Genomic DNA, 10,039 nt, shown 5'->3' on the forward strand with positions numbered 1-10,039 from the left:
CAAAGCATCATGACATTGGCACACTGGGGCTGAAATGATTAGGCTCCCCATAGAAACCACACCTGCTTGAAGCAGCATTTGTTTGGTCTTAGCAGTAGCTTATTCTTTGTAGGAAGACCAGCACAAGGACAGGTCTGCTCGGTGGGATTCAGCACTAGTGGCAGCCACAGAGGATTCAGGGAGCTTGGCTATCACTCCAGAACCTGCCACACAGTTTTCACATGACAGCTCTTCCATCTGCTCCTCTCAAGGGTGATCTATTGATCAACAGTGCTTCCCTAATCACCCTCCCCTGCCAACTGCCCCAAATCTGCCTCATGCCTTCAATTTATTTTCATTCTGTAAAGTTCTTGGAGATCTGCTGATGCAAAACAATGCTGGAGAGGCAGGTGCTTTTCCCAAACACTGCCTGTGAAAGAGATTGGAACAAAGAGAGAATGAACCAGAAATCTGCCTGATCAAGTGACAAGCACCAAGAACAAGTGAAACCACAGATAGGAAATCGTATCATCCCATTACACCTGTAGAACAGGTAACAAACCTGTTTTTCAGGTCTTGGTGGTTGCAATAGTAGAGATGCTGAATTTCTGTGTGTCCTTCAGCTGTCTGCAACAGCAAATAGATTTTGTGGGTGATTGCATGTTTTCAAGTTAATAAGGAAAGTTCTGGAGCACACTGTTGCTTTCCTGCAGAGATGCTTTCTAATTTAGTCTTGGTACCTGATGGCTCTCAAACACTAAAGGGCGTAGAGATCCACTGTGAAGAGGCAAGGTTGTGTGTCTGTGCTGAGAGAAAGGATACAACTGGTGTTAGGTGAAAGAGCCTTTTGCATGAGCTGCGTGTTTGTCCAGGCCTGCTCATCCCACCCTCATCTTCGCATCCTACCCTTGCCTCCACATGCTCCTTCATCCTGCCCTCATCTCTGCATCCCACCTTTGTCTCTACATCCCACACTTGTCTCTACGTACTGCCCTCATTCTCAGCCACTTAACTTTTCATTTTGCTGGACATTTCATCTGGAACAGTTCCAGAATGATGTGCTCTCTGAGTCTCAGTGTTGTTGCAATTGTTTCAGAGCAAGTTTCAAAAGTGCACTAAACTGACAGCACTTGTGCTGGAATAGCTGGAAAATTTCTGTATTAATCCATTTAACAGTGCTAGCTTGCACTCCCATCTCCTAGAAACCAGTTTTGTTAGAACACACAACTCAAAAACTGAAGTCTAGTAAGATCATAGTACATATAATTGGAATAAATTCTGCATTTTTTTGCATCAGCTGAATGATTTAATACATGTTTTTATTCAGAAAGGTTGCAAATGAGCTGCTGTAGCAGTAACTTAATGATGGCAAGCTCTGACCGCCAGACAGAGCTTTTTATAGCAGGTCATTGCTGTCTTCAGTGTTTGAGACAAATACTGGATTCATTGGGAGATCTTTCAGCAGAAGATATGTTGAAAAGCAGCTATGTCAAAGTGACTTTGCTGCTAAACATTTTATAGTAGTCACAGAATCAGAAATCTGATTTATTAATTAGATCCTATCAGCACATGCTCTAAAGAAACCAGCATGGCTGAACTATGGCCTTCTAAAGTGAGATTAAAGGACATGACAAAAGTTTGTAACAGTATGCCTCAGCCCACGTTTCCTGTAAAGGATGTAACATGTTATTTTTCAAAATATGCTGAATATATTTTCTTTAAATCTTGGTTTATTATGACCCATGGGAGCAATCATAAAACTGAAGCATGCAAAAAGTAAGTGCAAAAATAATTGGATTACACAGGAAGAGTTGGCATATCCTGACTGCATTATTCTCCTACAAAGCAACAGAAAGGTATTTGACCAGATTTTCTCCAAAAGGGACAAAAACTTTGAAAGAATCTTTGCTTAAACATTAAATGAGTAATTTTTCAACTAAATTTGTAGAGCTAAATGACACATTGAGAGAAATAGAGCATGTCTTAACATGAACAAAGGAATAAAGAAAACCCTATTAATTAATGTAGCTGAGAGTATCATCGTATGACACCTCTATGGGATTGCTGTAAATAGTGCCTGGTCCCACAGCATGAGACAAACATCTTGCAGTGTGCTCTGTGTTGGGTAATTACAATGCACTGAGCCTGCGTATTCAAATTTGTCCTTGATAGGAAAACAATTTCTCGGGCCCCAGCAGGTTACTCTGTAACCGGACATAGGCAGCTTGGTGCCAGTCTCCCCCAAGCCCCAGGCACACCTCTCCCGTCTTTCACATTTTTTGCTGCTGTTCTGTTTTTGCGCCAGTCTGTGCTTCTTCCTGTAACCTGGAGTGCTTAATGTGCAGCGCTGCTTCCTCACTGGCAGACTTCTAGCCTTTGAATTTCATTTGAATTCTTCACGTGCTGGTAGCAAGACACATGGGTAGTGGTGGGCTGGTGCAGTCTGAGGAAGGCAAAATGCTGGCCAAAGCTGCTTTTTCTCTTTGCTGATCTGCACCTCTATAAACCCCCAGAGAGACATCCTCCAGTGTGGAGCAGCCTGGAGTCTGGAGGGACCTCTGCTCTGCTGTGACTCTGCAGGGAGGGGAGCACCCTTCCCGAGTGCCGTATTCTTCCCAGAACTCCCAGGAAGCCTGCGTTCGCCACAACCTCACCGTGCTCACCTTCATCCCAGAATCTCACCGTGCCTTTTCAGTTTCATAGAGACAGGGACAGTCCTTAACCCCTGGACAAGGTGACAGCAGATTGGAAAGCACTGCACACAGAACAGCAACATGGAGACAGTTAAATAAATCCTGAATTACTCGTTTTGGCAGTAACATGTAACAAAATCAGCAGTTCGGTAGTGCAGTAGTTTACTGTGTGTTACTGTGGCACCAAGGTGCTGCGAGCTCAACTTCCACTCAGCCTATGAAGTTACTGTTGGAGGGGGACTTGTGGGCAGCCCAGTGCCACCTTTCTTCTGGTAGGGAGCATTTTCTGGGCTTCTCTTGCACCTTTTTCTGATCCTTTTCTCCTTTTCTGCCACGCCAGAGAAAAAAAAATACAGGAACGTTTTTCTGATTACTCCTTTCTTATGTCAAGGCACTGTCTGGGAGCAGTCACTTGTCTTTGGTTTCACCACCACTGCTGTTCCAAGTGTGTACCTACTTCACACAGTCTGAGTAATGTGGTACTTTGGGCTTCTGGCATCACTTGCTAAGCCTCCTGATGGCAGAAAGCCCACCTCCATGCTGCACTACCTCCATGGTGCCCTTGGAGCCATGACCCAGCTGCCACTCGCTTGCTCCCCCATGGGAAGCGCAGGCTTGGTTTTCCTGCTCTTTGTTCCCTGTGTGGAACAGGTGTCCTATATCCAGAAAGGCTCACTGCAGTTGTTCACCACAGTTGTGTTTGTTTTGCTTCAGCTGTCCCTGTTTCTGATTGTATCTGACTTCAGCTATGAGGGTGTAATCAAAAATTGGTTTGAATGTCACCTCCTTGGGCACAGAATCAGTGGCAGAGGCTGCTGCCATGTACAGAGAACTGTCCATTTGCATCCTTCAAGGATCCTCATGATAGTCCACCTTCAGAAACCACAGGAATATTGCAGAGCAGTTAAATAGCTCCTGGCATTAAACATGAACATGCATGGTATGACATTTTGCCAAGGGTGGATTGGGATTTCGTACAACAACTCACCGCAGGTACTTACACACTCTGTTGGACATGAATGCTTGGCCAGACAATACGTTTTGCCTTGGAGGAACCGGCACAAAGCACCGATGCGCCAGCACCTGTGAGAGCAGATGGCTTGCCTATTTTCCTCCAGACATTAAGGCTCCAAATCCACAGCACATCCCTTTCTCAGATTCACAGAAAGCTGCAGAGGAAATGTCTTCTGTCAGATTTCTTCTCCTGCCTGGTGGGACCAGCTCCAAACTCAGCTATTCACATTGCATTGTTCATTTCTGAAAACTTATGCTCTGGAGTTTAAAACTAAAGGCTGAAAGTGGTGGAGAAAACCCAAGGAAACCACAGCATGTGTGTCTAAAAGTGAGATGATAATCAGTGGTCCTTGAGGCTTAAACCCTTGTCTTGGTGAATCACCAGGAACTTGAATACAGACACCATCAGTGGGCAGCAAGGCAATGGGATGTGTATGGGTGGTCCAGCAACATCAGATCTGGGGAGAACTGTAATACCAGAACTTTCCTTGACTTTCTGAAATCCAAGACTGTCTCTCACACATTATAATACAGAAAGTATGCTGAGTGACCATTTCCAGTTCCAAAAGGAATTTTCTCTGACCTTCTGACAACTGCCTGCTGTATTACCTCCCCAGCCTGAAAAAATGAGAGAATCATTCCCTAATTTAGTAGACAGGTTTAAATTTAGTTGCTACTTTTAGAAAGTACTTCAGGATTCTTGGACAGGCAGCTTTGTGCAAGCACTTCTGGCTATCACTGCTGTCTCCTAAGGGATGAGAAAAGGCTGTATAAATAGGATAAGAATAGCTACAGAGGACTGATACTGCTCTTGTGTGCAGGATGGGTGAGATGAATGTCATCTTCCTCTTATTTGCCTTCATAAATCATCTCCCTTTCTTTTTTTTTTTTTTTTTTTTTTTTTTTTTCCCTTAGTAGTGTTGATTTTCACTTTAAATGAAATGGGCAAGGTGGCATCAGGGAAGTCCAGCTATTAAAACAAGCTGGTAAGAATTGCCATGCTCTTATTTCTTGACAACTGAAAGGACTTTGCATTTTATACATAACAAAAGTTTTGGTCCACAATGGCAAGAAAATTACTTACATTCTATATATTTGTTTGTGTGGCATTAGGTAATTCTGCTTTCAAGAAGCACTTTCCTGTACATATAGACACAAAGAATCCGTAGAGAAGAACATCTAAAGAGAAATACAATTTTACCTTAATAAATTTGCCATTTAACAGATCCTTGCCGAGCTGTGCAGGAACACTGTGGGTGTTTGGAATTCACTCCTATTGTCCCCAGGCTGAATTGCTTTGAAAAAGGTCACATGAGGAGGAAAGGAAGTTTTGACTTTCACATGCCTGTTATTGCTAAGGAAACCACTTCCTTGGTATTCACATATTCAGCATGTCTCCAGTTTTGGTGCTCTGACAAATGACATCGTGCTGCTGCATCAAGTAACAAAGAAGGGTGGAGAAGACTATTAGACAACTTGATGTGTTTGAAACACCAGCACAGCTTTTGTAGGACTGTCAGACTTCAAGCAGGCTTTGTGAGAGTAAGCAGGTCCTTTATTAGCTCCAGATGGGTTACCTGGAGTTTAGAAATAAAATAAAAAAGGGTTCTGGCCTACACCTCAGCAAGCTCAGGTGTAGTTTGGAAGATTCCTGGGTTGTAGTGACGGCAATATTCCTACACCTCTGTGGATACCCAGAGACAAATTTTCTAACACAAATATACCTCTGTTATTATCTGTGTAAAATTTATTTCAGCTTTCAAGTACACGCCTTTTCTTTAGCATTTTGATATCAGGAACTGAGTATCCTTGGTATGTGTTGATTTCAAAAGTACTTGGATTTCAGCTTTGGGTATGTAGGACTTTTCCCATCTTTTTGACTTCTTACTCAAGAAACTAGACTGAGTGACAAGCTACCCCTGGTAAGGACTGAAAATCTCTACATTTTGGGGATTTTTATAAAGAAGTCTGAAGCAAAATTTCTTTGAATTTTTTGTGCAAATCTCAATCTAACATAAGGAAAATGTATCATAATTAGGCTTATTTCTACTCAGAGAAAAAAAAGAAGTTTAGCATGCCTCAGGATACAAGTGGGCTTCACTGAAAATATACAATAGCTACTGACATTACTGGCACCAAGTGTGAGGCATGCACAAATCACAGGAACTGAACAGCTAAAGCTGTGCTCAATTTACTGAGAGGCTACTGAGCTTTTGATATGTCAAGATCTATTTGTCTAAATGTTATCTGTAAAGACAACATAATGTAGTGAACTGAACCTGGGACTCAGGAAGCCAGAAATCAATATTCTAATCTTGGCCCTACCTCAGATGCATTTGGTAGCTCCAGAGTAGTTGCTTAATCTCCCTGCATGCTCGCCAGAGATAAAACAGTTCAAATATAATAAACTCCACTGAATTGCTGTGCAGATCAGTTCACAGCTTCTGTATACTTCTTTGAAGAATGGAATTGTTATATAAGTATTACCATTACATGCAGGACTTTTGGAGGTTTGTCTCTGGGAAAATACCAAGTATATATGGATTTGAAAATGCAGGTCTGATATCTAGCAGATGCCCTTGCTCCATAGAAGCTTGAAGCACTAAAGCACAGCCTGGTGGCAGCCCAGAAGGTACAAAGACATCTGGCATGATGCCATCCTTCCCCCCTCCTTTCTTAGATGTTTTCTCCCAGAAAGCATCCTCATTTTCATTCTGACCATGGCCAGAGTGGGCCACACCTCAAGAGAATTTATTTGCTTAATACAGAAATAACTGAGAAGGACCTATGGCCTGTTTATTTAGGCATTAATTATTTAGGCATTAAGACTAGAAAATAGTTGTGATTTCTCCTGGGTTAAAATACTTGAAAATCTGTTACTCATTTCCCCCAATATAGTAATTTCTGAGTGATCATCTTACTAGAAGCTTAGCTGAGCTGTACTTGTGTCTGAGGATCTCAGAACGGTTAGCTGAGCTGAAATAAAAGGTAAGTAAAGCCACAATAACCTTCTTCAGCTTTTAAGAAATGAAACCAAAAAAACAAACAAATTAACCAACCAGTGAAACCACAGATTACCTTCTATAATGTAGGAATGAAGAGATTTACGGGCAGTATCTCTTTTCCATGTAGGAAATGAGTTCCACCTACAGAGGACAAGAGCATCCATATCCTAGCAAATTGTACACTTTTCCAGCCCAGAAGAGCAGCAGTTTATGAATTGTTCTTGAAACTATGAGTTTTTTAAATTTTGAAATTTCTAAGCAAAAGCAAGTGCTAAAACAATCGGGTCTACACTTACTGGTATGTATATTTGTTTTACAGCCATTACTACTTGCAGAAGGGAGTCGAGCACCTCTGACAGCCCAGGGCTTTGTCTCCTGTCATAGTTAACCCTCGTGATACTGTTAAAATACACAGGCTGTGACTGGCAGGTGGTAGTTATGCCCGAACCTAGGCAAGGTTTTGTTCCAGAAAAAGCTGGAAATATTTGCTCTCATCAGTGGTGAGGGAGTGGGGAAGGCAGTGCATGGGGGCGATGCACTCATGGCAGCTGGGGTTGCTAAGCACACAGCCTGCTATGCCACTAAGCAGGCAGGACCCGGCAGAGCCATTAAGTCTGGAAGATGCTGAGTGTTTAATAAGCTGCATGCTACCATGCATTTACATAGCTTAAGTTGTAGTAAAGCCCTAGCAGGAAAGGGTCAAAAGTGCAGGGCTGGAGGGCTAAAGCCCACGCAGACTGCATTGTAACCCATCCTGTCCCCAGCGGAAAAGAACTTAGGGAGGAACCACAAGAAACCAGCCTCCTTCCAACCAAGGAGAACTTTAAAGGCAAAAATAAAAGAATTTAAAAAATGTAAATTTAAAAAATAATTGAAATTATAGCACATGTGACCAGGTCTGGCAAAACACAATTACACAGAGGTTGCATGGTGTCTGCATGCCCCCAATAAACCAAGCGTAAGGAGTGCACTGGAAAGGAAAATGAGATTCTCGTCCTTTGTGGTTTACACGTCTAAAACAAAATGACTCTTTGCTCATCCTGTGTGCTCTTAAGGTTCTTTCATGTGAATCATTTGACACTTATTTATTTCCCAGTATGCATATTTAACCATTTCCCTGGCATCCTCTTTACCCTGAAACTGCCAGAGACCAGAGTCCTGTTTCAGGCAGTGACGCCCCACAGCAGGCTCTCTGTCCTCTCTATTCTCTCCATCATTAGCAAAGGCTGTTTCAATACAGAGCTTCTGACTTCGGACAGGAGAGCCCATGTCTGATTTCACTTCCTTTAGCATAATCACAGACTTCAGTGACTGTGCTTTTTGCTTTTCATTTATACTGACGTAACTGAGATTGAAATCTGTCCCACAGCAAATATTTATCAGAGCATATCAAAGGAAAAGCAGACCAGAAGAGAAACAAGCACAACAGCGAGTGCCATTAAACTTTGCCAAGTTACATTTCAAAGTCAATGAAAACCACCCCAGAGACAAAGAGCTAAAATATAGGACAAAGTAGAGCACTGAAAAAAATGTTTCCAAACACTGGTGTCCTACAGAACAGGTTTTGATTACTTGTAACTTGCAAAGATTGTGAAGCAAAACCTACACAGAACCAACAATATGTGAACAAAGTCAATGGTCACTACCTTGGTGCTTTTGTTAACATGTTACTTTGATATGTAGACCCATCACAGTTATCTGTGCATGTCAGGGACCCTTTCTACAGAGTACTAGGAAAGCAACAGGACAACATCCATGACCGGCTTTCTAAGTGACATAAAATAACGGGATGCCCCACTTTAATTAGATAATTAAAACTGTTTCTGCTTTGCTAGATGCCAAGGACACCCAGTTTCTTGGCAACAGACCTCTGATTTTTTTTTCTTTGATATCCAGGTCACAGCCATTTGGATTAGAGGCTCATTTCCAGCAGCAGTGCACAGCAGGGGCACACAGCTTCCTGTCCTGCTGTTGGTATCCCCACTAAGTTCAGCATCTTGCAACTACGTTTATAAAAGCTGTTAAATGTTAAAGCCCTTCTAAAGGGTAGTTTCTCAATATTCACAAAGGTCAGGTGACATGTAAGCATATTAAAAAATTAGGCAGCCCTGTGGAACACCAGCAACCTCTTATATCATCTGCAACAGTCTCACCCTTTAGCTCTAGCTAAAGAACATGACTGAAATGGCTAAAGCAAGAGAGGAAAACTCTTCCATCCCAAACTATCAAGCTTCTTTGAAAATAAAATCTACCACATCCCTGACCATTTGCTACCATTCCCCCTTATGAGGGAGAGGACCGCTGTCCTATAAGAGGTCTACCTGCTATCCAGATCAGGTGAGGAAATCACATACCTTTACTGAGTGTTGGTCAGCTACCTGGAAGAAAAGCATATAGCCCTGAATGCCTGGACCAGTGCTTGGCTTGAGCTGACATCATTTGAACTGTGGAGCAAACTACAGCCTGAAGATTATCAAATGCCATCAATCCATACACAAGGTACAAGGGTGTGTGTGTATATATATATATATATATATTCATATATGTATATTCATCTATACTCCTAGCCCCACGTGAATTGGAAAGGAATAACTAATGCCTGAAGATTTTAAGCTTTTTCAAGTATTTGTAGCTTTGTAGATTTTTAATTTACAGTTGTATGGTTTCTAGTACTTTTCTTGCCATTTCTCACAATTTACAATAATAAGCTAACTCTTTCTAACACATTCTTGAAATTCTGTTTAGTCTTATTCTTAGGAAGAGAATTTCTGACGAGAATATCTGGTTCTCCACCAGAACTTAAGAGACGACATAAATAGGGCAAAGAAGCCCCTGGACCAACTCCAAGGGGCTGACCAAGGGTGTGTTACTGGGGCAACTGATCTCCTATTGGATGTACCTGCTAGATATACCAATTAATTAGCCATATAAAAATTGTAGAAATCCTTTATCACATGTGCTGGTAGCCATTTCTGTGCACCTGGAAGCTTTCATTCAACATCTGCTTTTAATCAGTTGTAAGTTTTTGTCTTTTGATTTTAGGCAACATAACAACCCATGCATATTTTTGAAAACAAGACAGTTTTTACAGGAAAGCAATATAGAGCGTGGTACCAAGTGGTGGGTTAGACAGAAGAAATCATATAGAGCAGATGGCAGCCACAGTGCTTAGTGCACTCTTGGAAGGAGCCCAGCAACTCTAGTTATGAGTGACAGAAGAACTTATAGAGGATAATGACTTTGTCCAGCGCCAGCAATTTAATACATTGTATTCCTGAGAACAGCTGAGGTGAATTAACCACAGTAGCCACTTACTGTTCCTTCTGACATCCCTGAAATCCTGTGTGT

Source organism: Sylvia atricapilla, chromosome 3 (genome assembly GCF_009819655.1).
Source record: "Sylvia atricapilla isolate bSylAtr1 chromosome 3, bSylAtr1.pri, whole genome shotgun sequence".
NCBI classification, from domain to species: Eukaryota; Metazoa; Chordata; class Aves; order Passeriformes; family Sylviidae; genus Sylvia; species Sylvia atricapilla.